Source organism: Sinohyriopsis cumingii, chromosome 16, assembly GCF_028554795.1.
Source record: "Sinohyriopsis cumingii isolate HCF-2022 chromosome 16, ASM2855479v2, whole genome shotgun sequence".
Taxonomy (NCBI): Eukaryota; Metazoa; Mollusca; class Bivalvia; order Unionida; family Unionidae; genus Sinohyriopsis; species Sinohyriopsis cumingii.
The window spans coordinates 40,704,439-40,712,635 of record NC_142976.1 but is presented as its reverse complement, the minus strand read 5'-3'; positions in this window follow the sequence as shown (position 1 = coordinate 40,712,635).

Here is an 8,197-nt window from a genome sequence, read left to right as displayed (position 1 = left end):
GAGATATATCTTTACAATAAAAACTTGGTGAATAAATTAATAAAATATTATATTCTATTTTTTGTTTCCATTTTTACATGAATTTTCCAGGGAAACAAATAATTTGTTATATTTTTCAAAGCTTGTTGTTTTCACTCTTTCTTGTGTTACTGTTTATTCAAGCCTAAATACATAAGCCCTTTGATGCATTTGCATCATACTTGGGGCGAATGTTGTGGAGCTTTGATGATTTAGTCTACAATATGCTGGCTGGCCCATTTTACCTTGACATGAAAGTCTGTTATAGAAATGTTTTGATCCAAGATTTTTCAGTTGCCCATATTTTCTAAGAACTTTGATAGACTGACATCATAGTTCGCAAAAATCATTATGAAGCTAAGGCTGGAGCATTTACCTTGTGGTCAAGATCACAATCATAGAAAATGTGCAGTAAGGTTTTAGTTCAATATTTTTTCATTTTCATACATTTCTGAAACCCTATGATCTTCTATTCAGTTTGAATCAATACAAACCTAAGGCTTACCATTCTGAGACACTCTCCAACCCCATTACACTTGGGTTCATGATCAAAATAAATCTGCATTGGGTTTTGGTTAAAGTTGTTTCATTTGCTTATATTCCTAAACCCTTCATGGATTTTCTTCATAAAGTGTACTTTGGATAAATCCTTATGAATCTATAACAATTCTGTGACATGCTTGTGCAGCTTTTGATGTTTGGGTGAAGGTCACATTTTTTATCAGTGCTTTTATCATGGCTTTGATATGCAGTTCCTGTTGAGTTTACTTGCTTAACCAGCCTGCCAACAAAGACATGCATACATATCTGGATGGCATGCATACATACAAACATATATACACAAATGCAGTTAAAATACTAGAGGACTGGTGAGCAATTGGATCGCATACATATACCCCAGCCTCTCCTGCACCACACCCATCCCCCCTTAATGGAGAGGAGTGTGTAGTAAATGAACAGGTATAATCTTTGCGAACATAGTGTAATTACAATCCTATATCAATTGCATATCCGAAGATGATGACCATAACGTTTTAATGCAATCCACTAAAATGTACAAGAGTACTGGGAGTTATATTGACTAAATTCTGTCTTATAACTAGTAAAGCAAGCAAGTGTGCACCGATATTTATCAATATGCACATATTTTAAATGATGACCTTGATATATATCAAGTTTCACAATAATCCATTAAAAAAAAAAAAAATTTAAACTGGAAGACACATTGGAATCACAAAATTCTGTCAGAGACTGCATTCAGAAGCAGGAAAAACATGCAATAATTCAAATGAATGAAAATTGCGATTTGACAAAATGTGCATCTTCAGGTGATGCCATATTTGCAGAGTGTCATGGTAATCCACTGAAAACTGGAGGCTTGCTGTACTAACAAGATTGTGTTGTACACTGCATTAAGCTACAAGACAAAAATGTCTAACAAAAATTGAGGGAGCAAAGTGATTTGTTAATACGTTCATCTTTAGGACATGGTTATAACATTTACCAAGTTTCATCATGGCAGTCCATAAAAAGCTGCAGGAAATGTTGTTCTAACAAGATTGTCATAGATTACATGAAGATACAACACAAAAGAGCAAAAACTCAAAAAAGTGATCAGTTGATAAGCACATCTCATGATAACCATAATGTTTAAAAACTTTCATGGCATAATGAAGTACAATTGGAAAATTATTTGCAATCCTAAGCCATGTCTCCTTTTTGGTCTTTACTGGTAGAACTGTATGTTTATGACACCACAGCACAAAAGTGGCTATCTAGTGCAAACAAAAAGGTTATGTTCGAAAAAGTTATACCTGAATTGCACAACTAATTTAGGAAGATAAAGCCAGTGCTAAGTGAATTCTCACTACAATTCTAAACTGGCTTGAACTCCATACACAGGCCAGTGGCCAAGAAGTGCCTTTTACAGAGTTCTGACACTTTCAGGAAATCAGGAGAAAATGTAGGAAGAAATAATTGGGGAAAAGCAACTGAATTTTGCAAATTTAGATCATTGTCAGAAAATCCAGGAGTTGATCACCCAAAAATTATGTAATTCAGTCCTAACTAAATTATAGAGTTCTGTCTAGAATTTCTATAGGTTGGAGACCTCCTCTGTCAGTTGAGATACAATTGCTGTTTTGATCATTTGGGTGCTTGTCCTAAAGTGGCAGGTGAAAGTTTTGTAAATTGGATCCTGTAAAATTTTTTACCTTAAGGCTACGGTGTGACTTTTTTCAAATATAATTGTTTATTTATTAAAGAGATGGATATATATGTGAATTAGGTGTTTTGGGATGGTTTTGTTCTGAAAATTGAAGTGAGACATGTACGCCTTCCATAGTTACTTTGCAGTATGAAGAAAGTGAAATACCAATAGTCAGCGAGGAAGAAAATCTAGCCACCCATATCAGGAGACACGTGGGTTCATTCAAGTAGAATATCTCAAAAACTAACTGAATGGCATCTATTTTTAATTGCCATCAGGCTTTTTAGTACAGTGTTTCTCAGAATTAACACCAAAAAAACGTGCTTGTGTTTGCAGTGTGAGTATCACTAAGTGTTAACAATGACCTTTGGACATGAAAAATGCAGATATTAATTTGGGGTTAGGGTACTCAAACTTAATTTGCTATGAACTGCCATTGACTTGTCATATCAAGTAAACAATATTTTGCTTTATTTTAACAAGGCAATCCAAAATGATGGACCTTTTTGACCTCAATTGTGTATTGTTATGACTTTTTTATACTAGGCAGGTAGATGCAGCAATAAAATTTGTGCAATAAAACTGCCCCCTGCACCCTTAAGATAAACTTTTATTGATGCAGTCAGCCACATCTGTTATGTATGTATATAGGTTGGTAGGTATATATGTACGCACACATGCATACATGCATTTATGTATGCAATTTTTATGCATTAGCCTCATACTACATTCCTTTTTCAACATATCACTCACTGCCGTATGAAAGACTCATTTGAGGGGGAGGGAACTGTTTTGCACCGCTATGTTGGATGATGACAGAGTAGCATGTTTGGTGGTGGTGGTGTTGTTGGGTTTAACGCCATTTTTCAGCATACGATAGGCTATACATAGTGGCCAGTATTAATGATGGAAGAAGAACCCAGGAAAACCCAGAAAAGAACCACTGACCCACGAGAAGCTACTGGCAAGCTTTCTCACATACCCACATTGGCTGAATCTGACACTCGAACCCACACAGAGGTGAGATGGCAGTGATCCGTAATGATGTTTTGGTGTTAACTTACTAGATATGGAAAATTATTGGGAATTAAAATTGATTTTCTTGTTTTTTTATAGGGGTCAAGCTTGCACTCCTATCTGAACAACTATTATGTGCAAATACATGTACACCAAAAAAACTACATAACCAGTTATTGTGCATTTTTCAAGGTATTTAACTCCACAGGAGCAGATATACTTTAAGAGAAATTATAAATAAATATACTATTATGAACTGTGTCTTGCAAAGAGTGATGCATATGGCATTTTGTGGGCTATAATTTTTGGGACGTTTTGAAAGTTTTAGAGCATTGACTTAGTTTCTACTTTCATGACCACACAGAAGTTGACATCAAAGATTCATGTCTCACACGTGATAGCAAGAATGTCTCAATGTTATAAATATATCTTGAAAATTCTAGGGTAAGTTATCAGAGGGGATAAATCTTAAAAATAAGTGGCAGTTGTAGTTGTTGTAGGGTTTAACGCCATATTTCAGCACACGATAGGCTATACATGGCAGCCAGTATTAATGGTGGAGGAAGAACCTGGGAAAACCCTGGAAAGAACCAATGACCCACGAATAGTTACTGGAAGCTTTCTCACATACCCACATTGGCTGAATCCAAGACTCGAACCCACGCAGACAGAGGTGAGACGGCAGTGATCCGTAACAGAGAGTGCATTAGACCACTTGGCCACTTGGGGCCCCAGAAATAAGTGACAGAATATTTTGGACATAATGGCTGATCTAAAGGTATCATACGAGGTAAATATTCTATTGGGTTTATGCCATATGTAAGTTCATTGCTTGTTCATGGTTCAGCAATTCTCTAAGATGAAGTAGCATATCATTTCCTGTAACTAGGCTTCTTTTGACTGGTATGCCAGTTTTTCTTTGCACCAGAAACTTTACTTCCTCAGAGGGGGACCCCAAGTGGCCGAGTGGTCTAAAGCGCAAGTGGGTGGCAAGTTCAACGGCTCTGACTGGCAGCCAGGTGGGAAAATGTACTGATATTTACAGTGATTGAATTCAGAGGCAGAAAAACCCAGAGATGTACATGTAGTCATTTATAAGAGTACATCAAATTAAACTTTAGCTTTGATTATTGTGTTCATTTCTGAATATAGTGGAATAAGCAGTGCATGTAACATCAGAATCAAGACATTTTGTGACTTGAGACAAAATGCCATTCGCAAATTTGGACAAGTATTTTGGGGTTAAACGGCAAACTTACAAAGATTGTAACGAGACTCAGAAGAGTGCTTAAACTGCTAGAATTGATAGTTCAGATGGGACAGTAGCTAAGTGTAAGAAAGTGTGATGTCTATCTTAGTGTTTGGAACAAGTCCTTATTTGGATTGACAAAATTCAGTCTCACTCTGATGGACAAACAAGAGCTATGTCTGTGTTATAAAGAATGTAGAAATTAAACTCAATGGCAACCAATAGTTCTTCTAATTTTCTAAGTTTGATTGGGAGGGTTAGGGGTCACGCTACCAGGCAAAGTGGGCGACTAAATCGCCTAAAAAATGTAAATTTTGCCTTTTTCTGTTAAGAAAGCGAAAACAACTTTGCCCTGTGATTTTTTAAGAGGTACATTGACTGACCATAGATGCCCCCTCTCGCCATAGCCCGTTTAGTTCTAGTGTTATAGCGAAATGTATTCATCAAGACATCAGTAGCTAAGATCAGAATTGGTTATCTGGATATATTTTAACTGCCTCTTGAACACTATTGCATCATAAAATTAACTTAAAACTATAAGTGAACCAGTAGGCCTAACAGGAGATAATGGCAGACATCACTAAGTCTGGGTTGTACCAGTTTATTAGATTGTCTGTTTTTGTAAACCATTGGGCAAATATATTCAGAAGAAAAAAAAAACAATTCATTGAAAGCAAAGCCTAGGTATTATTTTATTAAAGATTTAACTTTAAAATGCAAATCATGTAGGTCAGAAACATATGGGACAATGCTATGTTGTGGAATTCGCGAGATGCGTTGTAAGGTCTAATTTGTTTTCTGACTTGACATGTATTTGTGAAAATACAGAAAAAAGCAGCAAAGCAGATACTATTTAACCATTGCCTAAAATTACTAAAAGTATGTAGACAAATAAATAAACCATAAATTTGCAATCTTGTAAATGGACTGTTGTAACAAAGCTATATTAGAGTGATTACATTACGAAATCTCTCCTTTTAAAAACAGATGCACTCGTGTCTGTGTTGATTCGGTTGGAAAGAACGGTTTAGTTCATATACTGACTATAAAGGAGACATGTATGTAATTTTGTGCATTTTAGTGTGTTATGTATGAATAGTTATGATAATGTTTTATCTGCAACAAAGAAATGAGGACGAACAGTATGATCTGAAGACGTGTGCATTTGCCCTCATGTACATCATACAGGGGTTGTTCATAACACATTCAGAAATCCCTGAAAGTGCCATTATTGTGAACTTTTAGAAAGTATAAATAAATAAAAGAATTTTTTAAAAATTGATTAAGGGTAGCTGATTAGGCATTTTTACTGACTAGAAATTACAGTAATATAATCTGGTAACTCAGTTAAAATTTGTTACAATGTAGTTTCTGTTATTCTCTCTCAGAGTTATATGACCAAAATAACTAAGAAAATTGTTAACTTGAAAATAAAGTATTGCTTAAATCCAAAATTAAATGCAAATTTGAATACTGGGAAAGAAAGGGCTTAATTCAAACAAGAGAATATGAATACATATATATATATATATATATATATATATATATATATATATATATATATATATATATATATATATATATATATAATTTCTTTCTTTCTTTGTGTCCACTTCTCCCTGTTGAGCTCTCACTTCTCCCTGTTCTGTCCAAAAGGAGAAGTCAAATCTTCCCAAAATTCAAGTTTAGCTTGACCCCTGGAGGGGACTTCAACTTTTGCTGGTGGGACTCCTATTTTTGCCAAAATGGGAGTCCTGGACTCCTTGTTTTAAAATCCAAGCGAGACCTCTGTAGTGAATATGAGTGTGAGAAAAAATTTCTGTTAAACTGTATAGAGTATTCATATATGTATGGTCAATTTCAGTAACCATTTATCAATGGATTTATTTAATACATTTATTATTACCCATCCACACGAGAAGTTAAATTACCAATAATGAGCTTGACCAAAATTAAAGAACTGCACATTCATAAAGCCAATCACTTATCTGTATACACTGTAAATATGAATGTAATTCAATGTATGATGCCTTCAACAAATGCTTGTTTCTTAACATACATTTTGGTAAATCGGGAGATGTAGATGACCCCATCTTCTTGCTTTATTTGAATTTCACACAAATTTGATATCGAGCCTGATGCTGAAGAGTTTTTTAATTAATGGCATTTTTAGTTGTCGTTTAGTGGAGTTATATCCCCTGATGGTGAGATCCATCCACTTTCATTTCAGCAATTACTTCCTACTATTATTATTGGATCTCAACCAAATTTTACAGGTATCATGATGATGAGACCTCAGCCAAGTTTGATCACCTGCATTCTGCATGCTCTTTTAGCAGTGTTTAGTCCCTGTTTGGAAGACCCCACCCACTTTCATTTCCACACAATTCATTATCTATCACTGAATTTCGAAGCTGACAGTCGGCTGTCTTAGGAGTACCATTTTCATTTAGGACCAAGTAAATATGATAAAAAATCTTTTAGTGAAAACCCCATGTTGGTATGCCATCCATTCAGGTAGAGAAGGGATAACATGTTCAAGATGGCCACTATGGTGGCCATATTGGATGTCAGAACAGCACCTGTGTCATTTAGCACCAACTAAACATCATAATACAATTCTTTTGAAAATCTCATGTCAGTATGGCTTTCCATTCAGAATAAGTAGCGATAACAAGATTTTCAAGTTGGCTACCATGGTGGCTAAAAATGACACCAATTTCATTCAGGACCATAGATTGTAAGAACTCTTTTAGTGAAAACCACATGTTAATAAGACCATCCACTGAGGAGTAGTGACAGCAAGATTTACAAGATGGCTGTTGTGGTGGCCATATTGTATGTCTGAATGGCACTAATTTTCACTCAGGATCAACTAAACTTTGAGATGAATGTATGTGTAAAGTTTCATGCCAATTCTTCAAATAGTTTAGCAGTAGCAATAACAAACTTCTTCCAGCAGATCGATGGACAACAGAACATCCCATAAGCTCTTCTGGTCTGTGACCATTAAAGCTCAAAACTGATAAAGTTTCAGGTCATTTCAACTCATCTGACCTGACCACTATCAACATTTGCTGTCTGAGGTGTCACTTTTTGAATGTCAAGTTAAAAAACTTCTAACAGTGCAATCTTACAAACAGTTAACACTTTTGATTACCATAATATGACCTGTTAAGCTGATACATCAACCAGGCAGAAGTGAACCAGAGAAATTTATGATCAAACATCACATTGAATAAGCATTGGCTAAATCCTAATGCTGCATGTGTCAACGATTATCTTGGCCAATTACCTTATTATGTTGTATAAAACCCAATATGTTTAATAAGCATGCCTTAAAACTGAAGATCTATTGCCCTGATTTCTGCTGAAAATATTGATGCACCATTAGGCAAATGAGGTTTTGTATAGTGATTTCCACTAACGAATGCTGCAGTTGGTTTTCACCATCCTTTGAGTCAACCGTATACATTTGAGAAAGTAATTACCATACATACTTGCCTCTAAGTCAAGTCAAACTGCAAACAACACATACCCTGATCTGTTGTTGCATTAATGTGCCAGCAGATAAGGGTCTATGTTGTTCTACTGATTGTTTCTAACAACCTGCAAAGACTTGGCTCTGCTGGCACATTATGTAATGGCAGTTCTGAGTCTGATCAGTTCACAGCTGAACCTGTCTAAAAAGCAAGTCTATACAT